Source organism: Pezoporus flaviventris, unplaced genomic scaffold, assembly GCF_033815535.1.
Source record: "Pezoporus flaviventris isolate CSIRO_AGI_PZ_B2104156 unplaced genomic scaffold, CSIRO_AGI_Pfla_v1 ptg000041l, whole genome shotgun sequence".
NCBI classification, from domain to species: Eukaryota; Metazoa; Chordata; class Aves; order Psittaciformes; family Psittacidae; genus Pezoporus; species Pezoporus flaviventris.
The window spans coordinates 12,024,810-12,049,740 of NW_026892589.1; the positions used below are offsets into that span (position 1 = coordinate 12,024,810).

General features: G+C 45.3%; 1 protein-coding gene across 12 annotated transcripts in view; it reads left to right on the forward strand.

The window, feature by feature from the left end:
* PITPNM2 (phosphatidylinositol transfer protein membrane associated 2) overlaps positions 1-24,931 on the forward strand; it is a 133,443-nt gene that overhangs the window by 13,011 nt on the left and 95,501 nt on the right. For 10 of the 12 annotated variants that reach the window (XM_061466241.1, XM_061466230.1, XM_061466234.1 and 7 more), the window contains exon 2: positions 3,301-3,400. The gene's annotated coding sequence lies outside the window, so the exon portion shown is untranslated. Of the gene's footprint in view, positions 1-1,245; positions 1,311-2,963; positions 2,983-3,300; positions 3,401-24,931 lie in introns of those variants that run through there. The other 2 variants (XM_061466233.1, XM_061466232.1) reach the window with 2 other exon arrangements.

Below are 24,931 nucleotides of genomic sequence, written 5' to 3' on the forward strand. Positions count from 1 at the left end.
AAACTGAGGAGGCGTTGTGTGTGCTCTCTGGGTTGGCACAGCTGCCCAGTGAGGCTTTTGAGATTGCTCCCCCAATGGGTCAACCAAACACTGAGACACGTTATGGGTCCAGCCCTGCTAATTCTGGGAACTGTGTTGAGCTCCTCAAAACCAAAGGAATGGAGTCGGCCTGTGTTTATGTGCTTAGGTTACGGTGGATGTTCCAGCACCTATAGAGACTTGTCTAGCTTGTGAAAACAGGTGTAGGCTGGATAGTGAGAAATCCCAGTGCCTTGATGAGTGAATTTTTGTATGACATGTAAAAAATACTAAGACTTAACCAGACCATCTATATATTGGGTTAAAAACATACATATATATATATAATCCCTTTAAAGAAGAAATGGAATGTGAGGGCTCTTGTTTACTGGGAGCTCAGTGTGGTAGAATGGCTAAAAGACTAACGAGGCCTTCCTGGAAAAGCCTCTAAAAGTTGAAATGCAAAGCAAGATTAAAATGGTCTATTTGAATGTATTTCCATCATACAGATTTGAATAGGTGATTTAGGGAGAAAATCCTTTGGGCTTCCAATCATCGCATTGTATAGAACAGCAGGGGAAGAAATGCTTTACATGTCGCTTTCTGGAAAGAATTTTTTCTTAAAGGATTCCTTAGGAATTTAGTGGGTTAATTCTGCCCCAAAGCCCACCCCCAAACTCTTGACACAGGTTGATATCTCTGAAATAATCAGATATTTTCCTTTGACTGATGTCAAGATGTAATTTTAAAAGCAGCGATGATTTTGTTGTGAGCTTGCAGTGTCCATTTTAGTTATGATCTGGTCTCGACTCTATTAATAGCTGGAACAAGAATGATAGTCAATAAATGGAAAGAAAACTAAGCTTCGGCTTTGTAGCACGTGGCACTCATTTGGGTGACATCAAGGAATGGCGTCTGGTGAGTCTGAAAGACAACTGCATCTATGTGTGTGTGTTGCAAATACTGGCTTGTAGCTCGTCCTGGATAGCTGGATCAGGTTGGCTCTTCATACGTGGTGCTTTCACCTCTCAAAGTGCCCCAGCAAAGCTAAGGAAATGCTCTAATACCATTGTCTGGCTGGAGTGTTTCCTCTGCGTGGTGCACATGAGGATGCAGACGTGTGGTGGCTGCTGTGAGACCACAGTGGAAAGTTGTACGTGAGCCAGATCTGGCACGTGGGAATCCCTCATCCGTAAGACTCAGCTCAGACTCCATAGGGCTACAGACTAGACCTGTGGTTTCCAGCTCAGCTTAGATCCACATCTCATAGTTGCATCACAGGAGGTTTTGAGGTACGTTGAGCAACTTGATACCCAGCACTTGTTGTAAAGCCAGGCTGGGAAAGCAGAAGTGGCATTTGTGCTCCATGCGAGTGGCTCAGCTCTGAATCAGCCGCTGACGTTAATAAGCATTTGTGGACTAAATATACTTTTAAGCTGTCCGGCTGCTTGCTCCCGGTGAGGTCTCTGAGATTAGTGGTCCTGAAATGTTACTCACGTTTGCTCTTCCTCCAGGATCAGTCTGACCTGTGCCAGCACTGTTATTGTTTTAAATGGCTGTGCAAGGAGGTACAGAAGTAGAGTGGTCACTTTTCATTCAGCTGTTGGTCAGACATAAATCTGTCTGTTAACTGGAGCAGTGTACCCCAGCTGAAGATACCAGTGGTTTTCCCAAGCATGGAGCAGAGTATATTGGTGTCTTCTTATAACCCTTTGGTTGTGGATGCTGCTCTTAAGGGTTGAATGCAGGTCCCAGTTGAGGAGATGCATTTCTTTGTGTGGATGTGGACCCAAATTTGCTTGTTCTGGTGCAAAACACAGCTCCTTTCCTGACCTGAAGGGGAAGGGAATACTGCTGCAGCCTTGGAGTTCAGTGAGTTAAAGGCAGCTTTACTCTGAGCGGGTGGCTCTCTGGAGTGTGTGGGAGCTGCTGAGGCCCAGTCCCCCTTGCATGCACGTGTGGCCAAGTTATCTGCTGCTCTCTGTTGACTTCCTGAAGCCGTCTGCCTGCCCTGAGTGACTTGGCAGGGGAAGGGCTGCACATAGTCCATCCAGCTTCCCCTTCTCCATCTGCCCGGTCAGACCTTGTGCTGCTGAGAGCTGTTGTTCTGTTCTGGCTGTTGCTTGGAGGGCAGCAGGGGCAGACAAACAGAGGATAAGCCAAGAAATTAAGGAAGACTTAAAGGAACTTGAATATACTCAGGGAGGTCTAAGAAACATAGAATAGTTTGAGTTAAAGCTCATCTAGTTCCAAGCCCCTGCCATAGGGGCTGCCACTAGACCAGGTTGCTCAAAGCCCATTCAACCACGAACACGTCAAGAAGAGAGTGGAGTGATGGCTGGGTGGGGGATATAGCACATGTGTGTGCCCTGAAATGCAAACCAGGTGCTTTAAAGGTGGCATTAAAAACAGTTTCCAGAGATTGGAGGTAATGATGAGTCTGTGCCTCTTAGAAAGGCAATGTGCTGCTTGGCATAACGAAGCAAACCACATAAGCTGCTTGGCAGGTAACACTGTGTTGCCTGCTCTCAGTTCCTTCTGCTCTCAGCCCTCCTGACAAAAATCAGCCTTGGAGGAAAGCAGGTATCTGCTGGCTGGGAAATGAACTGTAAATGGGCTGCCTGGGGTTGACATTTCCTGAGCTGTGTGGGAAGGGAGCTGGGTCTGTCCTCCTGGGTGCTGCTGCTTCACCAGCCCTCAGGCCTGGCTGCTCCATCCTCTGCAGCAGCCATGGGAGGTGCCTTCTCTTCACTCCTCCTCCAGGTGTGGAAGGACTTGTGGGGTTTATAAAGGCAGCTCCAGTTTGTTTCCACCCTCGAATGTGGGATCCTGCCTGGTCTCCGGGGAGCTAACTGGAGGAGCGCTGCGATGTGATGGTTTTAGTGTGTGATGGGGGAAATACTTGAGGGGAGAGTTAAAGTGTTCACAGAGAGCAGATGAGGGTGGTCAGCGCGACGCGTGCGAGTGGGTTTTCTTCTTTCTCTTTTTTGCTTTGTTTTGGTTTTGTTCTAATTTCCATGAGTTGGAGATGCCGATGACTCAGGGCTTGGAACGCACTTTAAATCCCCGAGGTGCTCACTGCCGCCTACTATCACGTATTGAATTTCTGACATACCGGAGGGATGTCTGCAGAGAAACTCTGATGTGCAATTAGAAAACGTTGTAGCTTTATGTTGTTTGCATAGGAGCCGTTAGCATGGTGTAGCTGTGAAAAGAATGCAGCTGTATTCTTGCTGTTGATTTCCCATGGCAGTTAAGTGACTGTGTTTTATCTTCCTCTAGGATGTTGACACATGTGGACCAACAGTGACATCCTTTTCCAGCAATGCTGTCTTTACTCCCTCCTGTGTTCGGAAGCATCTAGAGAGATATTTTGCAGAAGGTAGGTCCTGGCATTTCAGCTGGGTGGCTGTTCTTTTTCTTCTACGATAGGGAAAAAACATTTAGATGTTACTAGGGAGAATGGTAATGAGACTGATGGATGCTGCTGCTGGTGAGAGTGGGGATTAACCTTACCTTGGGTTCCACTTGAATAGATGCTCAGGGGGAAACATGATAAAATGGAGTCTGGAAGAATGGCTGGATGAGGTTTGGCAGTCAAAGGACATGGTTTGCTTAAATTGCACAGATGTGTGTGTTGGTAATAAACCTCTTTATAACGAGAACTCAAGCTCTTTGCCTGCTCCTGCGTAGTCAGCACCCTTGTTTATCTAAAATCTTTCAAATAAGTAAGTTAAAGGGAGAATGGCTGCGCAGATGTGAATTAACATAAATTCTTTGTGTATATTTAAATCTAATGTGGGCCTTTTCCCCAAAAAAAATCTTAACCTTGTTGCATGTTATTTGTGTTGAACTAAGCAGTGTGCAGCCTCTGGTGCCACCATAAAATTGTGGTTAGTTTCTACCTTTTTTCCTTCCTCTGAACTTCTAATTTGCTTTACATTGCCAAAAGGATTGATGTGCAATATAGAATGTAGCTGATGAAGCAAGTACCCTGGGGTGTTCTTTAACAAGTAAAAATGAAGAGATTTTATGCTCATAATGAATGTATGTACCTGCTACTCTCTTGTGCTGTCACCTATGGAGTGCTGCTTGTGGGTTCATTGTGTATGTGTACCAGCTCTCATCAGACCTCTTCTGTGTGGATTCTAGGAATGCACAGCATAGTGTCAAACCTGCCTCCTAAATTAGTGGCTGAGCAGGGGTTTTTCAGTAGATGGGGTGTCAGCTTTAGGCTGAATGTGTAGTTTTGCATCATCTGATTTCCCCCAGTACATCCCTCACCGTTCCCATGTTTTTTCCTGTATCAGAAAGGGTGTTTTTAACTTTCAGCTCCACCAAATGTTTCCCTTTGCGGTGATGCTGTGGTATAGCAGCTATGCATTTCTCCTGCTGGATGCTAAAACTCCTATTGCTGGTTATTGCTTTAAGAGCAACAGATTTGTGGGAAAGAACAGAAAGTATAAATGAGTTTGGATCCGAGGCTGTTCACTTATCAGACTGAAATATCTTTTCAGTTTCTCTGGGTTTATACCTCAGGATCGCAGCAGTTGCACTGAAGCTGCAATGACACCAGCTCTGTATTAACATGCAATATCTTGACCAGAAATCCTTGAAAACTAAGGGTGATTTGAATACCTTAGTAACCTCGTGTCAGGAAATTGGCTCCCAGTGAATACACTGCCATTCCCCATGTCGATTCCCTTCCTGAAGCCTCTTGCTTCAGGATTAGCAGAGCCAAAGGCCATCCTGGGCAGGCTGCTCCCGGTGCTGCAGCTTGTCCCACTGTGGGACACTTGATTTCTTCAGGAGGGAGCCTGACAGCTTCTGCCCACTGCAGCTCTCTGAAGGAGCTGTGGACGGGTCTCTCTGGGAACAAAAGCTGCTGTCAGCAGCTCTAACAGAGGACAGGCATTAATTGCCATGTGGATTTGTGCTCCTGTGCTGAGGGAGAACATCTACGTCCCAAGAGCTTTGCCTCCCTTGCTTTAGGTCACGCACTCCCCCTTTGCTCCCCCCATAAGCTGTTGTAGAGGAGAGTGTGTTTCTCTGAATTAGTGGTAGCAGCAAAGAAGAAATGCAGTCCTTAGCAATATTTAGGGTTTGCTTTGCCCCTAGGCTGTGGCTCTACTCATTTCACTTGCCTGAAGGACTTAACAGGGCTGAGATCTCAGTAAGAGAGGTGCCCAAGTGGTCATTAATTTCCTGAGCTGGTGAGGGAAAACTGCCTTCAGAACTGTATTCACACAAATGAATTTGTGCAGCTTGCGTCACTGGAGAGCCAGTAATGCCTGTGGATTGACAGGTAAGGAATGGAGGGAGAAAAAATGGGTTTTAAATTGTCAGGGAATGCAGCCTTCATGAAAACAGAAAAAGCTGAATAGCAATGTCCAGGCAAACGCTCTGGTGCAAGGTAATTTTCCCCTCTGTTCTACCAGCTTCCCTGTGCGTCCCTTTGCTTTTCCAAACCTGGAGGGTTTGAATCCAAACTGCTGGACAGAGTGAAAATGATGGGAGGAGGGTCCTCTGCAAGTCATGCCTGGCAGTGTTTTGCATAGAATCGTTTCAAAACCTAGGGAAGTGTTCTCAGTCTCTGCTGGGAGCAGAATGTGAGGGACGTGTGTGCACACAAGCCCTGAGTGCCTGTGATGTTTGCAGCGGGGGACCTTGGCCAAAAGCCACTGGGAGGAGCAGTGTGATGGGGGAGATGGGGGATGCAGAATGAGGAGGTATCTGCTGCTCGGTCCTTGAGCATCCTCATTTCCAGTTGCCCAGGGGCACTGAACTGCCTTTGTGTGTTTCCACCAGTCCTGTAACTGCAGGAATCAGGGTGGGATGAGGAGTGAGGGTTTCTGTAAGAAGAGTCAGAGACTGACGTTGGGCAGGAGGCTAATATATGTGAGAAGGGAAAGTAGATGAGGTGAAAGCAGGTGGAATTACAGGGTGCCTTAGGTAAGATCCGAGGCAGGCTGGGGACAGAGGTCTTGTGCTGTCCCCTCTAAACAACTTGTGCTCCTCACTGAAGGAATGTATGGTGACTTGTCACAAGGAAGCACAGGTTTGCTTTGCATCTGGGTCCATCTAATGCCCTTCCAGCACTCCCTGCCTTGCCTGTAGCACCTGACTTTATGCCTGTGTCACGCTGCGCTGTGATTTTCCACCCCTGGCTGTGTAATGTGACAAGCTTTTGCCCTTCCAGAGCCCTGTGTCCTTTTATATGGACACAAATTGGGGCTGACTCTTAAATTTTCTGTGTCCTGTGCTTACAAGGCGACTTGCTGTGACATGATGTGAGAATTGCACCCCTTGTGTGGGTAAATCTATGGAAACAGACTAAATGCAGAGGAATCTATCCTGATGTTGGCTCCTTCGGAACCTATATTGCAAAACACTTTACAGTGAGTTACATCAGGTTGATAACACTTTAGAGAGCTGGGTGATGGCTGCATTTGTACTGGCAAGGAGAGGAACCCTGTTTGGTAGCATAATGGAGCAGTAGAATTGTGGCTTTCCCCTATCTTGATGGGTAAAGATTGTGGGTTAGCGTGGCACTTGTGACAGTGCCAGGCAGGGAGAAGGGGAAGCTGCTAATAGATAAGGGAGGGGAGATGGGGTCTTGTAAAGGTAGGAGATAGTTACAGGTAAACTGAGTTAGACCTGACAGTCTGGGGCATAAGTGTTTGGAAAGGTACAGAAGGATCCCCTTCCAAAAGAGAGAGTCTCCTGTATAGCCTGGTGCTATGGAATTTCTACTGGAAGTATGGGCAGGTTTTTCTTCCTGTTGTTTTCCTCCTTATACCATAGAAACACTAGACACGAGGAACTGTTTAGTCATATATATTTAACTGGGAGGAAAGAGCTGTGACACTGGTGTGGTTGTAACCACAAACTAACTGACAGTTTCCTGCTGCAAGTAGCTTTCTCTAGATCTAAACCTTGCTCATTTGTGTTCCTCTGTGCTGTTGAAATGTCTGAGGAAGATTCCACTGCTTCTGGCTGCTTGTTTTTGACAGTCTGTTGTAATCTGGGGGATGGTGGCGTGAAGAGAGATCATTGCAGCACTAATACGAATTCAGGTGAAAGTCCAGAAGGCTTCTCTATTTTACAGTCTTGTATAATGTAAAAGTCAAGAAGTAACCCCGTTAAATATGTGTCAGGCTGGTTTTGCAATTACATTTGCATGTACCTCTGTTTATTTCTCAGGAGAAAAGACCTAATCACATGAGCCTACCTGCATAGCTGATATTTCCATGGCATCGTTACTTGCTTGTACCTCTCCTACCTCCTCCCCATTCCTTCTCCTCTGTGATGTGTTAAATATCACGGCTGCAGAAACGAGGGCACGTTTTGTCCCTGCTGTTGCCATTCCAGCTGGAAAGCTTGGACAGATCCTTCCCTTGTGGGTTGTGATACTGTAAATAAAGGCTCGGGAGGTCACACGTTTTCCATCTCAAGTTATTTTGATTCCAGTGCTGGAATGGGGGGGGGGGGGGGGAGGGAGGAGAGAAATAAAAATAAGGTAACAAACCCAAACTGGTCTGGTTTGTTTTGGGAAACGGAACCCATTAATGCAAAGGGAAAACCATTGTTAAAAAGCCCTTCCAAGAAGACTCAGTCTTTGACTAAAGCTGAGACTTGGAGAATTGGAGTTGAAGATTTCAAAGGACTCTTCCATTAAGCTTTGAAATCAAAGTTACGTACACAGGAGAGGCCCTGAACAGCAAACTCCTGTCATCTGATGCTGTTCCTGGACCACTCTGTGAAATCTGCTGGCTAGCTTTAAAGGCATATTGGTGTGACTCTACAAGCATATTGGTGAGTAGTTTTACCTATGTTCGTGCGATACAGTTACTCAGATGCTTAAATGTCAGTTAAGTGGGCTTTTAAGGATGGAGTTGAGATATCCTGGCTGTAGGTGTCAGTGGCTGTGATGTATCTTGTGGCTTGGCTGTAGTCGCTGCCTGCAGCCCAGGGCAGCACCTCATGGCCTGGGGCACTCAAGATAAGTGATAGGGTTCTGAAAGTCAGCACAGGAACCCAGTGTGTTGTGGTGGCTTTTACTGCTGCTGTTCACAGCTGGTGTCCTGCATCTGGCAGGTCTGGTCTCAGCTACGTCCCTTTCCGTGTTGGCGTTTGAGGCTTTGACTGTTGACAGCAAACACTGCTTGGGTTTAAACTTGGATTTCATACTTTGATATTTGTATAATCATGGTTTGGATTTACTAAGAAATGAGCTCAGAACAGGTCCATTGGGCTTCCCTTGGGCTTTACTACTGGGTGGTGATATGCAGAGTATGATTAATTGTGGTTTACAGTGGAGAAACTAGCAGGTACTGGCAACTCTGTCCCTTACTTCTGAGTTTTGAAGAGGCCTTTTCCTGGTGAAGATTTCTTGGTTATTTTTCACCAAAACAGGATACAAAAAGTAGGTATAATTTGTCACTGCAGAACTCTCGTTGTACTTTGACACTGCAGAAGTATTTGTTTTTCCAGAAACTGTTATGTTTATAAGTGTACAGCAGGAACAAGAGAGTAACATTCCACATCTGGATGTTAATCTCTGCACAGGATAGTCTTCGATTCAATAACTTTTCTTTTCTTCCTTGATCTTCTTTTGCATTTTTTCCCTTTAATGGGTACATGACATATGGACATAAAAAATAATGGCCCAATTTCACCCCTGCTGTAGCTCATTGACGTCATTAAAGCTACAGCAGGGATGACTTGGCCCAGATTCTTTAAAAATAAGACCTGATGAGCAACCCCTCCTGGAAAAGCTCTATCGAGAAGGTTGTCCTGAGCGTAGCAGAGAGCAGATGCTGTGCAATTCACTGTGACATTCAGTAAGATTCCCATTGGTGCCCTTCCTGTGAAATGGGAATTTCACCCTTCCTGGAGGGGAGACCACAAGGCTTGTGCTTGTGGACCTGCTTTTACCATCCCTCAATGGTGGGATGGAAAGGGGCAACTAATGAAGTGAGAGAAGGCCTCTTAAAGGCAGATCTGGATGGAGACCTGGCTTGCTTGGAAGTTGTTTGAGATGTTTTCTCTGTCTGAGCACTGAGAGCCAAAAGATGGGAATCGTGGTAGAAATGTTCTGTTGCCTTGGGCACATTTTTAGGAAGACTGTCTCTGTTTTGTCTCTTTGTGCTTTTCTCTAGCTGCTCCCTAGAGGTAGTGTTCTCTGCAGTGTCAAAGTATTGTCATACAAGGATTAGCCATCTGAACACGGCAGCTCTCTCTTCCCTCACATAAAAGGGGCACTCCTGGGTTCAGTATCTCAAAGTAGGTCTAAGGTGGAGCTGCTTTTGCAGGCCATATTGCCCTTTTTATAACGTGGCATAGAAATAGAAGTTACAGGGAATATAGGTGAAAGAAGGCAGTGGAAATCATGGTGAAAATAGAAGATTTGACCTTGACTGAGCCTGAATTAAGCTGAAATGTATTTTCAGATCTGAACAAGGTGAAAACGGAGACGAATGTGAAAGGTTCTCAAGAGCTGTTGACTTTCCATTTACTAATATAGTGGCGGTGATTCGTGGATGGCAGTTCTGAAAACCTTTATGCTAACTCACAAAGCATCTTGCTTGCCGTTATTTATAACTGCAGGAAGAAACACCTTTAAAGAGCAAAGCCCCAAAGCTCTATGTGTGGTGGGTAAATGCTTGATCACCATTTGTACAGCCAATACTCATTGCCTACAGCATCTTTAATTTAACTGAGTTCTTGGTGGTAATAACTTGCAGTGAGTCCAAGAAATCAGGTAGTTCTTCTTCCAATGCCAGACTCTTCTGGTCCACTGAATATAACTGCAAGAACACATAGTTCTTCAGAAGGAAAATGCTTACTGTGTTTTTGGTGACAGCTGAAGCTAACTTGGGAGAAGGAAGGATGGAGCAAATAGCACTGTTGTCTGCTCATGAGAGCGTGTTCGTTTTAAGGCAATTGAAGTTGGAAAGTTTCTTGCAGGCGGAAGCCAGGATAGTGTCAAAGTGACATTCACTAGTATAAATAGTGAAGGGAGAATTAGATCTGTAAAATATATTCAGTCTTTTGATTAGTCATCCAAAACTCTGCTGGTGAGAAATCTGGGCTTAGCCTGATAAATGTCCTGCTAACAGTGGAAAAAGTCAGCAAAGCCGAGACTTTGTGATATCCAGAGAGACCGTGCAGGGGCTGGCAGCAGACTTCTGAGGAAGAGCATTAATGCCAGTGGAAATAGAGGGAGGAAAGGTAACTGAAAGCTCTGCAGCCTTAAGGGCTTTTGGAAGCAAGAGGTATTTGATGTAATGCAGATAAGGGTGATGTTAGCTTCTTTTTATTGCATAGAGTATACCCTTATCTGATGAAACTGCCCTGCTCTGAGATTCTTTCCTATAGGACCTATAGGACTAAAGGTGGAACCCTCACTGTCCCTCTCCAACCAGACTGATGAGCAGCATGCGTTGAATAGTTATGACAGATCCAGTAAATGCTTTATTGTTGGAGGGAAGGGTTGAAGAGTGGATTCTGCCTGAGTAAAAGGATCTTAAATTGTATGCCTTTTTGACTGATCCAAGCAGTTAATTTTCCAGAGGCAGGCTATGTAGCACATCAATATGCTATGATGGGTGTTAGTAGAGTGTGGGAATGATTAAATTCTGGGGTATATGGTATAGAGATTCTTGTCTTAACAATCAGAAGCGTTTCTTTTGGATAAAATATGATTTTTCAGGAAGACATACACTTGTCAATGGGCAGTAGCACGCTGTTACGCATGCACTTACACAAAGCACATACATCCCTCTAAATGAAGGGCAGCTTGCTTTCTGCAGGCTGAGTGGAGCATGGCTTACACAGCGCTCTGAGGCAGTGCTGGGGAATTACGTGCTACAGCCAAGTCTTGGTTTATGTCCTTTGGAACATGCATGTGTGGCTCTGCACATTGCACAGATGTCCCCAGGGTGGCTGTGGGTTATCAGCGAGATAACCTCACCTCAGGCCTAGCGCTAAAAGTGTTGTGACGGGTGCAGCTGCCTGGTTGTGACCACTTCTGGTTGCATCTCAGCTTCACAGCTTCAAGTGGAAACTGTCCAAAAAGTACCACTCCTCACTGAGGCAGGATGTTCTGCAGGCTAAGTCTGTGCTGATCGCTGTGCATGGGCTCGCTGGCCAGGAGCAGAGAAAGATGCCCCAGCGGATGTATTGACAGACTCTCTTGTGTATCCGTTTTGTTTGTGAAGAATCACGAGTTGAAATCAATATGCAGATCAGGAGTATCTAAAGATAATACTTTGCTGTTTCTGCATCATCCCAGTGGTTGTGTTTATTAAAAATAAGTAAGAAAAACCAAAGGGGGGGGGGGGTGTGTGTGTGTGCAAATACCGTATTTATTCAGATTAGAAAGGAATGTGGGGATGGAGCCCTGGAGAAAATGGGACCTCTTCAGTACTGAAGGAGAACTTTCAATTTATGTGATTGGAAGTTTTAATCTATTCTGGATGATTTAACTGTTAAGCTCTACAGTAATAGGCTCACTTCAGCTCATCGCCTACTAAGTGCTTAGGTTCCACTGGGTGCTCTTAAATCCTAGAGAGGCCCATAAGTTTCAGTTGTATTCTCAAGAGCTTGTAGAGAGTAACAAGGAATTAAGAAAGGGAAGCTTTCTGACAGCTCTGTTTGTGCTTATGAAAGAACTGAGCAAATAACCTTGAAGTTAATTTGAGGCGTCCTCTTGACCAGCGACTAGTTTGTCTCCTAATGCTTCTCTGTGTAGCTAGAACACAACCTACCAAGGAAAGTTTTCCTGTTTTTCCTTTTTTGAGGTTTATTTTGATGGATTATGTTTCGAAGTATCTGTTGAAGGTTATTTCTGGGAAATGCTGCCAGAATGCTTATTAATATGTGACAAGGCCCAGGTAGAGTCCCTTTTGAGAATTTGGCTGCTCTGTGCATCCTCAGCAAGGGGCAGTGCCTGTGCTGAAGTCTCCGAGTCCTCCCAGTTCCCTGCCCACGCTGGGCCTGGAAATAACTCTGTCAATAGTAGAAATGTCACAGCAGGAATGACTCGCTGGATGTGCCCAATTCCATTTATCTAAATGAGCTGTGATCTTGGATTTAACATGCTGTTCCATAGCTAAGATAAGAGGTCCATGAATTAGATTATTGTTGGAAAAAAATAGAGGGGTGCCGATATAAATACTTCTATGAGAAGTTTAGCAGAGCATTAGCGAGTCTTTTTTACATTTATGAACAGCAGCGGTCAAAGTAGTATCCTGCAAAAGATGCTTTCCACATGATAGGAACTCCAGGCATTAAAGAAGCATGAATCAGACTGAGAACTGTAGGGCTCTCTTTTTATTTGGCTTTGAGTCTTCAGATGTCAGTGCAAAGCTTTAATCAGGAGCTGTGTTGGCGAGAAACTACCACGTGAAATGGAAGGGGAGGATGCGGGCTGAGATGCTCCTGTCTGAGTGGTCGAGGTGCTCCCCAGCTCCCCAAGGAGGTTCCTGCCCCACAGGTATCCTCCTCTCAAGGGTTCTATGAGTGCTCTTGTCTCTTTTGTGGCCACATGAGCACACAGCAGCCAAAGGGTGTTTTCTGCAGGTTGTGCTCTAGGACAAAGGCGTATTCCCTGGACAGGATGGCAGGAAGTTCATAAGGTGGGTCAGCAGGAAGCAGTTGCATGATCCCAACTACTGCTGGTGGCAAAACTGCCCTAGCTTTTCAGTCTGCTGTTGTTCTGTGTTGGTGAGGCTCATGTTTTTGGGGTATACTCAGTGCAGTACCTGCCATCTCCATGGACAGCTGTATTTAGTCTTACTGTTGTCACCACAGCTAGCGATGAAGGACAAGATGAAGAGGGCTGGGATCCTGATACTTGGGAACTGTGCAACACTTTCATTTGGGTTTGTCTTCTTGTAACGGGGAGAGTCGAGGCAGTATTCTTCATCTGCTTCCTTGAAGACCTAAAATATGCTTTTATTGACTCCTCGGGTTTTGTGAAATCATGATGAAAGAATGTAGCAAATCCACTGGGAAAGCTTCCCCTCCCCTCTTCTTAGTGTTGTCTTAATAGCTGCTGCTTGCAAATTTAAATAGCTGCCTGTGACGTTGTATTGCTTTTAAATATAAGCTAGCCTTATATTTATGAACTTATTATTTATGAATAAATATTCTAACCTTATAGTGTAGTTGCTCTACATCAAGTGGCTCTGCTGTTGCCAAACCTCCTGTTGCTGGTAGCTCTGGGAGATGCTCTGCCCAGCAGAGACCTGTTGATGTGCTGCAGCCGCCAGAGATTGGTCTTCCTCTCATAGAAAAGCAGGATTTGGGTAACTTGCCTCACAATAACAGCCCTTCGTAGCTCTGCATGCCATGCTGGTTTAAAGGAAAGTGTCAATCCCCCAGCTCCTGTCAGGAATGCCACCATACACGCCCCGAACTGTGCCTCTTACCAGCTTTCCTTGCCTGCAGATCTGCCTCTTTCCCTCTTGCATATTGAAGTGGAGCTGGGTTTTGACAGCCTGGGGTCTGGGTGAGTGCTGAGGTGTCGCCTGGGCTATTCTCCGCTAACCCCTGGGCTAATGGATGCTGCTTCCTGACGTAAAAACAGATGAGAAACTCTGGCGAGGGGCTAAGCTACATCAAGCTGTGCTTTCAGAGGTTAAGCTGATTGCAGATCTCTCATAAATAAATCTTTCTGTATTAATAAATAAACGCTTGCAATAGTTGCTTTATTATAGTGCACGGAAGCTTTCAGAAAGAAGACTTTCCCGACTGAGCCATTTCTGCAGTCTCTGCTGACTTTTAAAGGTTGGTGTCATGAATTGAATTTTGCCTCTTCCATTAGAATGGAGAGCGTGCTCTTCACTTGCACATATGGTTGATGCACTTGGAAGAGTGTGGGAAGAGCTAAGATATTCAGAGCTGCTTGCCTTGCTGCTGTGGCAGTCAGGTTACTGGGTTGTTTGGGGAGAGTGGGCAGCCTTTCAACGTGACTGTCTAATACTTGGGTCTTGGAGAGTGGGGAGGTTTCCCCCCTGAAGCTTATGTAGTTGTTGGTTGGCTGTAGAGACCTGGCTGGGTGTCTGCTGCTGACTCATTCTTCCTGCAAAATACCTCTGAGAGGAAAAATACGTTGTCTATATTGCAAATAGCCATATTCTTCTTTCCAAAGGGAATGATCCTTGTTGGAAGTTGATGTCATCTCATGTAAAGCGTTGCAAATGTAAGATTAAGATGTACTTAATGTTCACACTCGATCGGTGGGGAAGCAATAGCTTGCTCTTTGAAACTGTGCTTCGCCTCGAAATAATCTTACCGGTGTTAGATAAATGCAGTGCTGCAGCCGCCCTTATTAGCCGCTGATTAGAGGGTCCTTTGTGAAGTGTTGTCTGTTTCTGCCATAAATTAATTAATATGGAACCAGTAAAATTCCTATGGAAACAAAACAGGAGCAAATTTAATAGCGGATAAATGCGTGGTCTGGGCTATGAAAGTGAACACAAAACTAATTCCTTAATGGGACCACTAGAAGAACAAACAAATCTAGAGAGACGTGGTTGTGTGCCTCAGCTAGAAATGTATGTGTGTGGATATAATTAAACTTGAGTTAATAACACATTGTCGTCAGTCTTGGCGAGGAGCTCGACTTGGGCTGTGGCTACGTGTCCAAAGCATTTTTACTAGATTAACTTCTCCGTACAGCGTGGTCTGGAGCTTTCAAAGCACTTGCAGCTCTTGGGTGGCTGCCTTGCATATCGGCTCATTCCTTACATAGCTCAGAGAGCACCGTGAAGCCTTTCCTACAGCCTGGTGATGGAGAAATGGGTGACTGTCCCTGTCACTGACCTGCTGTAGGAGGCAGTGGGTGAGTTGGAGAGACGGTATTCAACAGCGCTGCATGAGGAGGGGTGAAGGTGATGCTTCATGATTCACGTTTTGCATTGCAAATCCTGCTTCGTAAGCTGTTTCCACCGATACGATAAATGATTTATTATCTCTCAGAGCTTTTCTTCACCCTGGAAAAAAGCAAAAGGTGATTAGTGTTTTTTAAAGCTCTGTGTCAAATATTGACTGATTAAGTTGTAATTTCGAAGTGACGCATTTGGGCATGTAATTTTCAAGCCCATCTTTGGTTCCAAGGATCATAAATACCGGTGCCAGCTGTAATGAAGTGCTGTGCTACTTACTATGTTCCTATCACTGTGTGTGTGTCTTTTGTTTTAATTATTAAATCGCGGTGGCTATGGCCATAATAACGTGGTTGTTTTATGTCTTGGAACAGGGGGAAATAATTCTATTTCGTTGAAATAATGCAATTGTAACATGCCTCTGGGTTTGAGTTAAAGGGGGAGGTGGTGCAGGTGGCTGGCAAGGCAGTGTTGTTCTCTTGATGGTTTTCCGCAGCAAATTCCAGTGCCATGGAGTGGCAGAGTATTTGTTTTTAATGGAACAACTTGTGAACAAACACGGGGCTGTTTATGGTGACAAGGAAAGCACTAGAAAAACAGGCTATAAAATCCCACTCGTTAAGGGTAGCAGTTGGCTCAGGTGCATCTCGGGGGAGGAGGTGTAGAGCTGAGATCTGGCTGTGGGACTGCCCAAGCCATTCTGGGCAAAACACTTCTGTGCACCTCTGAAGGCCATCTGTAGGGTAAGCAGCTATCTGCCTGGGTGGTTTTGTGAGGCAAAGTGCCAGGGGAGGACTCGAGATCCTCTGATGCAAAATGCTTTACAGATGAAGTATTTATTTCCCCTTTTGAAGGGAAAAGATGCGTGATGATTTCTCAAATCAGGATGGCTGCACCAATTCAGATATAATTTGATAAATGAAGTATAAAGGCACAGTGAATGACCTTCGGTAAAATACAAGACTGCCTGAACCATTTGCCCTTTAAATCTTGCGCCGCATCTTTGTATTTCCTGCTCATGCTGTTCATTAGTCTCCTGTGCCCTGTTGGTTTTGGGTTGATAATGGCCAGCTAAGTGGTGCACGCTGAAAAGAAAACCTCTGTATAAATAAAGCAGGGTGTTTTTCCTCTGCATAAAGTGTCTTGTAGGGCAGAAACCCTTCTATTTGCTCCCCTTTTGTGTTGTAGCTGAGCCCTAAAACGTGTAAGTGCTCTTTACATACCCCCTCAAAGTCCGGTCTACACAGCCATCCTTTCTTCCATGGGAATCCTTACACTGGTGTGGCTGCAGCACAGGCTGTGGTTTCTTTCCAAATGAATCATGAGGGTTTTACAAGCTGTAAAACTTCTCTGGAGAGCTTAAGGGTGTGAGCAGCTTACAGGCAGGGATGAGTTTTCCTGACTCGGAGCTGGATATGTCCTGAGTATCTGCGTGATGCTTTAGATTGCCAGCAGGGATTTTTCCCCCCCTTCAGATGGGATGCAGCACAACCCCAGGCTCCTGCTGCGGCTGCCTGCAGAGCTTTGCTGGGACATCCCTTGAGGATGGGGTATAGGAAGTGATAAAACTTTATTAGTGTTAGTTCCTTTAGTTTATGTAAACTTTTTATGAGGAATAAGCTTATGCATTTGGAGGACAAAAGCATCTCCTCTCTCTGGCTGGGCTTTCCTTAAGGATAATGAGTCCTGCTCCCTGCCTTAGCAGCTCTTTGCCCAGCCCTGTGGAGGTTGTTTTGACCAGTCCAGCTTAGTCCAAGCCACTTCTCTGCAGATCAGTTTGACCTCCTGGTGTTCCCTGTTCAGGAATGCGGTGCAAGAGCCCTGCAAAGGGGGAACAGTGGTTTGGGCAGTGCCTGTTCCCTCGGGCTCCTCACTGTGAGCAGTTCTGGCTGTGGGCTCTTACAGCTGGGAGGCTTTGCATGCTGCTGTGTGCTTGCCCTGCTGCAAATGCAGTGCCACGGTCTGTGGCATGTGGTCCTGCTCTGTCACCACCTGCACTTGGAACGTGTGAGCAGTCCTGGGGGGAGCTGGCACATCCTCTCTTGTCTCGGGCCTGTGTGCTGGGCAGGCAAAGGCTGGAAATCGAGGCTGTTTGCAGTAGTACTGAGCTCTGGGTAGGAGCCTGTTGGGTGCACTCCTTGCACAGTGTCACTGGTAGCTCTTCCTGGGGTTCTGCAGCCAGTCCCTTTGCTCTGACCCAACTAGAAAGCAAGTTAGCTGCCCCAGAGTGAGACAGGCTTTGGAGCAGGGCACTGGGCAAGAAATACAGAGCTGGCAGTGACATGGAGCTGGCAGAGGACAAACCAAGCAGGTAGGAACTGTCAGGAGCTCTGGAAATTAGCAGGGAATTTTTCTTCTTTTTCCTTTCCTTTTTTCTGGCATATGCCAAGAGTAGGTGTTTCAGAAGGGGAATACCTGGCACCGTGTGATGGCAGCTTACCCAGATGCCCTAATGGGATGCTTTTGCCAGGAGCTTTTGGACCTATTCTTTTTGGTATAAATAAAATCAAATAAATAAAATACTTGTTCCTATAAATAAAACTGAATGAGTGTGATTCCCTCGAGTCTCTGGGTACCCATTACATGGTCAGTATTTGTTCCTTTCTCCCTCTGCAGGCAATTGATGGAGAGAGGACCATCAGTGTGCACAGATCTCAGCCAGGCACATGAAGGCTCACAGTAACTTTCTTCTATGATGAAAGAGATATTTTTATGGTCCAAATTCTTTATTTTACTTTTTCCCTGATGGGAGAGAATTGCTGGTGATAATAGTTGGCAGTCCAGCTCCCGTTGGGAAGCACTGAATGGAGGAAGGATTTATTGAAGGAAACATGTGGCAAATTCCTTTATAATGCACTCTTTTTTTTTTCCCCCCTATTTAAAGAGGTTGTTTATAACTAAGAGCCCATTAGCACCCAGGGGGTAATTTTGTTGTAGCATTTCCTTTTTGAATGAGGGCTTGGTAGTCTGTTTCTGGATGGGGGCCTCAGGAGCAGCTCTTGGATAATACTGTACCTAAGCTTTTTTCTCCCCTTCTCCTTTTCTCTTCTTTAAATGGAGGTTGGTGCAGCTCCTTCTCGTGTAGTTTGAACAACAGCTTTGTGAAGTACATGTCAGCATTTGAATTATGCTTTTCATTTATTGTAACCAATTCTAGGGCTCTCCTTTCATCCCCAGGGTTTCTGGAAGGTTTCTCGACATCTCTTCCTCCTCACCCCCTGCAACCCAGATACAAAAACCCCAAGAGCTCCTTTGAATGCTGCCTGGTGCTTTGCCTGTCTCTCTGTTAGATGCCGTTAGAGAAATGCTGTGATTTTGGAAAGAAAACTGAACCTGGTGGGGGGAGAACTCTGCTGTAAAGAGTCCTGATCAGGTTGTTGCCCACAGCTCTCCTTGTACTAAGGAGCAGTCAGAACCTGTCAGCGTAAAACCTTCCGCACAAGGAGTAAACAACACAGGCTCACTGGTAAGGGATGCTGAGCACTCTGCATCCTTTATGTGAAGTGCTACTCCTGGCTTGAATACTGATCAAATACTAATAATTCTGTACTTAAACTGCCAACTTTTCCCCATGGTAGTGGTTCAAAGATAGGAGGGAGAAGTGCATAGCAAAAGCAGAATATGGCCAAGACTGATGATCATTGTTAGAGCAGAGAACCTATTTGGTTTAAAATAAGCTTCCATGTGCTCAAGAAATGACGATGTGTTCCAAGTTATCTCCACCCTAAAACCTTCAGAGCTGCTGCTGCGGGATGGCTAATGCAAAACCTCTCTTGGTGGAACAAACAGTGAGGAAGGTCATGTGTATTTTGCATCTTCCCCTTTTCACTGTTCTTCCAGTAAAAGCATGTTTGGGCTGGAGTGCACCGAGCTACCCAGGTGCGGAGGATATTATGGGCTCTCCATATTGCTGGCCCTAATTTTAGCTACGCTCCGCAGTGTTCATGCCAATACTCACCCACTTGCATTTGCACTTCTGGTAGAGTCATTACACAGTGTGAGCTTCACACATGTGCCGCTTCTCCTGGAGCTCAGCTGGCAGCAGCAATTTGTATTCCCAATCAAGTAGTGGGGTTTGTGTGGGAGAGGGACCAGTGGGAAGATGCTCATCTGCGAACGCGTCCCTGCGGAGCGCTGCTGGGCTGTGCTTGTTGCAGCCTGTTGTAGGCAGTTGGATGGGAGGGAGAGAGCTCTGTAATTCCCTCCTGCTTTGCACTGAAGTGGAGAAACGGCTCTGCATTGCATGCCATGTTTTCTCATGCACTTCCACTGTGAAAGGACTCCCAGTCCAATTTGACAAGGCAGAGACTTGATGTGAGTCCAAATGCACTTGACAATAGTCTCTCTGCTGTCAAAACCTCTCCTCCTTCTGTGATAAAAACAAAGCTCCTAAATAACACTCCTTCCTTCCTGTGGCTCTTAAGAAAGACTCAGCATCGCAGAGCTGTTCTGGGAAGGAAGTTTTTTACTGCATCCAAAGCACTTACCCACTTTTCCATTTAAAACATTGACAGAGCAGTGCATTCAACACAAGACAGCCACAGAGAAATGATCTGGAGTTATGCTTGCTTTAATTGGACCACATAAGATTTTATTTTCTGATAGTGTCCAAAGGGAGCTGTCGGAACACTGCAGAAAGAGTGAATTTGTCCATTGTGGTAATGTGCTTTTGATAAATGCATTACGGCATAGTTATGAAGTCAGGAAGAAGCCTTAATTACTGTTATGAAGCCATTAGAGTCTAAAGCAGCAATCTGAGCTCTTGTTGCAGTTGTGTTTTATATTTCTTCACCAGAGACTTTAGCACCAAAAAAAAGTGCTTGTTTTAGAAGATAATTTCTGTCTTTTATTTCCTTTGCCTTTTTAAAATGATGTAGAAGTGAATGTAATAACTGTGAGCTCCATGGGTTCCTGTGGATAAAGAAACACAACCTTTACAGTGAGCATGTACAGCTCCCATTGGCCGGGAAGCCACTGCCGTATGATCTGCTCGCTGTTGTCTCCTGTTAGCCTTGCCCACAGAGCATAAGAAATTGCTGAACTTAAAAAAGGGGGAAAGAGAGGGCAGGATTGGTCTCCATGAGTCTTGTGTAAAGCTTCCTCTGGGGCTGCAGAAGGAGAAGGACTGGTCTTGGAAACCTTTTATTAGTGCAGATTGCTTGGGGAGCTGGGTGAGTGTTATACCCTATACGTGGGGTCAACAAACCGTGTGCCCGTGGAAGCCTTAGCTTTCCGCATCAGCAGCACAGCAAAGAGCATGCACCGTCTTCCTCAGGTCTCTCTTGGCAGCAACCACAACAAATGATTTGGAGCTGGCTATTCTTATAGCAGAAATGTTTGCAAAGAAAGAGGTTAGTTTTCAGGTGTTTATTACCCTTTTAATCTTTTCCCAAAGCAAGACTGTTTGATGCTCAGTCACCTGGTTTTAGCGCTTTGTAAATGTTCTTTTGACTCTCTGGCAGCGCATTATTTATACCAGATGTTAATTTAATAGAGTGAACTTTGTTACCCTTCAGGATGTAAGCATCTTAATTTAAAACACAAAACTGACACAACCATCGTTGTAAATCAAAGGTTAACAGGCATGGCAACGTGAAGGTATTGTTTGCTCAGTTGCTAAGTTGATACTGTGCTGCTTTCTTAAATGGAATATGTCTTTAGTGACAGGAAGGTTAAGTAGAATTTGTCCTGTTATGAGAAAGGAAGAAAGAGCCTCACTTATTATTAGTGTTTTTCTAAGGCTGATTGCTTAAAATAATCGCAGGTGCAGCATGGGAGCATTGATGCTTTTTACAGCAGCTGCAGGAAGTGGCTGGTTGGTTCTGGCCCCATCGCACTGCTGTTGGCTGCCACTGGCCACTTCACTTCCATACAGGGTTCAAGCTGGCTCTTGCTTGTCCTCAGTTTGGGCTCTGACCCTTGGCTGTTTCTAGAAGCCCCAAGGCCCTTTGCTTGTAAGCTTTTGGTTAAGAAAACATAAGCTGAAAGAGCCCTTCCCAAGAGTAGATGCATTCTTGATGTACCAAACCTCCCAGTGCGGCCAGGCTGGGGGGGGTGGTGGCCTTAGGGACTTCATGGCTTACATTGTGGGGTGTCTGAGCGTTGGGCCAAGCTGTTCATATTGAGTCTGGGATTCAGCCTCTTCAGCCTTAGAGATCTCAGGAATGGCTGCTTAATATGTTGGAGCAGTTTTGTCCTTCTGTGAAAGCGTGTTGCTCCTTGCTCCTTCTCACCAAAGCCTGGTGTGATTTACAAAGGCTGTGCTCTTAGAGGGCTTTTCTGCTTTGACTCATTTATCAGTAGTTAAACAACGCAACAAAAAAGCTCCCAAACCAAACACACGTACCCTGAAACACTTAACTATTCCAAGACTGTGTGGTTTTCGTTCTCTGTGTGCTTTCAGCATACTGAGCTGGGGAAGGTGATGATGATAAATATTACCGCCTTGTTTCTGAAAGCTGTTGGGTAAGATCTCTCACTGCAGCATCTGAAGCATTACTGGAAATACCCTGAACTGTTATAACAACATCTCTGGTGTCATTTTTCTTTTCCAAAAGCCTTTCCCTTCCCCCTGTTTCTGGGTAGAAGACACATATTAGCAGAGATTCAGGTGTCAGCAAACGTGCCAGGCTCTTGAATCATGCAGCGCATGGCGAGTGCTGAGATGTTACCGTCTGAAGGGAAGGGGAACATTAATCCTCAGAGTGCACTGGTAGTGCTGCTGCAGTTCTCATCATGGTTGTATATTTCCAAACTTAAAATGCTTCCAGTTGTGGTGTTTGTCCTGACTGACTGTTACAGGCTTCCGTGTGCTGAAGTTTGGGTTGACTTGAAGTCTGCCATTAGAATTCTTGGAGTGCTACATCTCCATAGAGTGACAAGCACTGCTGCTCCCAGAGAGCCAGGGTACGTCTTTTTTCCTCTCCAGAGTACTCCACTCTGAATAGCTCTACAATTAGAATTGATGTATCTTTATTTGGTTGGTCTACTGCCTGTTATTTCCACTTTGTTTCAAATTTGAGCCGCTTGGGCCAGTTCATGCTTCAGAGATCTAATTTAAACGAAGTTGTTCGCAGCTGTAAGCTTGTCGATGTATTTATCGGTTACCATGAAGCTCTGAAGAGCTGCTTGAAGAGTCCAGAGAAATTTAACAAGTGACTCCCTGCTTTCCATGCCTGTTCCTGCCCAGACACAGTTCTGCTGGGTTGTCATCATTCCAACTGGTCTCACCAGCCTTCAGCACAGCCCATCCAAAAGTGTGAGTGTATTTCTTTACTCAACAGATTTGGAGCTGATGTCTAACTCGCAGTCTGGTGCTGCTCCATGGCTTTCTGGTTCATTCAAACCTTCACCAGAAGGTGCCTGGAGTGACTGCAGTGGTGCTGCGGGTTTTGCATTTCCACTGGTAGGTTTGAGGACAGGTACATGGGGGCTGCCCAGCTTGTCCCTGCCCCACTGCAGGGTTTTTAGCCACTTCATCCCTGCCCCTTTCAGAGTTTCACCCCAGCTACACACGTTAAGTACTGAAACCAACCATTTGTCTTCAGGCATTTGAGGCAGACGCCGGCAGAAAATGGCACAGAGGACGAAAAGTAAATGGGCCTTCTAAAATCCTTTCAGCTTTAAGTATTACAGATATAATTAGAAACACATGCAAGGTTTATTATCCTATAAGTGCCTTTCTAGTCTGTTCTGCTTTTGTAACCTTTCTTTCTTCATCTGTCATTCTGTCTTGCTGCATTGTTTCTCCTTGCAGCCTGGCGTCTCCATCACCATGTCCCGTTGCTGCCTTAACGCTTTGCACCGAGTCTGTTTGCTTTTCCCCTCTATTTACATCATAGCTGGCATCTTTTTGGCTCTGCAGTGGTGTTCCCATGAAGCCACCATCGTTCAAACAAATAGGTGGTTCTTAACTGCTGCAGGAAGAGGAAGAGCTGCCCTCTGCAGCCGCTCTCTCCTCAGGCTGCACGTCGTCCCCCTCTGCTATTTAGGAGGTTAAGATAATTTTAGTTCTTTTTTAAATTGCTTTGGAAGTGGAAAGTTGAAGCTTTGTGTAAATTGGGCCCAGCAAGGTCCTGATGTGGGAAGCAGAATGGGTCTTTTAGAGCAGGGGTGCAGCTCCATGCAGGGAAACCCATTGCCTGGGCATGGTGGGGAGAGCCACTGCTTGCCTGTAAGGACACACTCTAGTTTGCCTAGGGATTGCTGTCAGTCATCTTCAGGTCCTTTCACATGCATTAAGGTCCATCCTGTGGGACCTTAAAGTTCAGGGTGGGGAATACTGTGGAGTGTTTTGTAGCTGCTTTTATCCCTGTTGTAGGCAACACTTTGAGGCTTGGTCTACTCTGAAAAGCTTTTTGGCAGAGCCATCTCACTTTGGTGGAAAGAAGGCTTTCGTCCTTTCACAGTTACCTGCATTAGGGGTGTACAGTTCTGGTTGTGAGGTTGCATCTCACTACCCTGACCAAACCCACCCCAAACCAGATGCCTAAGAGCCCCTGTGCAGGAAGGGGAAGTTCCAGTATGGACTGCAAGCGGGAGCTGCGCTCTGTAGTGTCATTATAAACACACTTCATTTTGCTTGTGCCAGTGTTTGGTGATGATTGAGGATGCTCAGCAGCACCAAGACTGGGGTATAAGGCATGCTGGCTTGAACACCTGGAAAGGAATGGCAGCTGCTTGTAAAACAAACCAACCATCCCCCTTAAAATACAGTCTTTGTTTCTCAGATACAACTGAGATGCTCAGCCTGAAGGGAAATCAATTGTGTGTTTGGCCTCCCCGTTGCTTATACGTGTACATGAGTGTGTTTGTTTTATTTAAGGAGTTGGTAGATAATCAGTCTTAAAATTAACTGACTGCCTGTTGACTTGTCACCCTGTGAATGAAAACACATTGCTTGTAATTTGTTTGACATTATTCTGTCCTGTTGTCAGGCTTCTAATTACATTTAGAACATAACCCAGATGTCTGTCTGCCTCCTTCTGTCTCTTTGTTATTATTATTTTTATCATTATTACTTATTTATTATCATTTATCTTTTTATTACAAAACATGGAAGGAAATATTTCCCTGAAGTGATGGAAGTCTGCTTGCTCTTCCGTCTTCTCAGAGATTAGTAGGTGGTTGCAGGTTTATCCCCTTAAACTGCGCTCCTTTTAAAAGGTGTTGCTTTGGTCATCCATAATTGCTCGTCCTTTATGACTTTGGATGGACCTTCTGTATGCTTTAAAGGTACTGAAGTATGTTTGTAGCTACATTAAAATGTTCCTCTAGATTCTGCTTCCTCAAAATGATCCCATTGCCCACCTTATTTATTTTTAAAGAAGAGAGAAATTGCTTGTGCTTTTAGAAGATTAAAATATTAATGTATTTAAATATAACAATGAGAGAGGAGAGGCAGAAGGGGTTGCCCTTTCAAAACGCACACAAATGAGCAATCTTCTATTGACTCCATTGGATAAGCATCTCGTATTCCTTGCCAACATTGGCTTTTTGGTAATTAGCAAAGGAAAACTCAAGCTGCTCAGTGTGAGGTTTTATTGCTCAAAACCTATCGTGTCACTTGAATTTTCTTAGAGCCCCAAGCTTTTTAGCAGCAGAAACCCAGTTTTCCGATAGCGTATGATGTACCCAGCTCCTGTTTTCCGAAAGCATTAAGTCACTTAAGCATCAAAAGGCTGCTGCTTTGTTAATGTGACTTTTGAATGCTTTACCTCTGATCCCACTTGGAGAGAGCCGTGTTGGCCACTGAACAAGCTCCACTTCCCTTGTGGGGGTCCTTTTTTAGCTGTTCTAAATTTGCAAGGCAACGGGGGTGTGCAGAAGCTGTTTTTAGGGATAAGAAACTTGTCTCTTGGTCCCTGCTGACTTGAGTTTTTTGGTCTTGTCAGCTATCCTCGCTCTGAGCTGTGGACGGTTACTGTTAAATGCTGACAAAAGAGTCTGAGCTGGGTGGCTTCAGCAGGGAACAGATTTGATTGTTCTGCAAGACTTTGTTCCAACAGAGCTCATGGTAG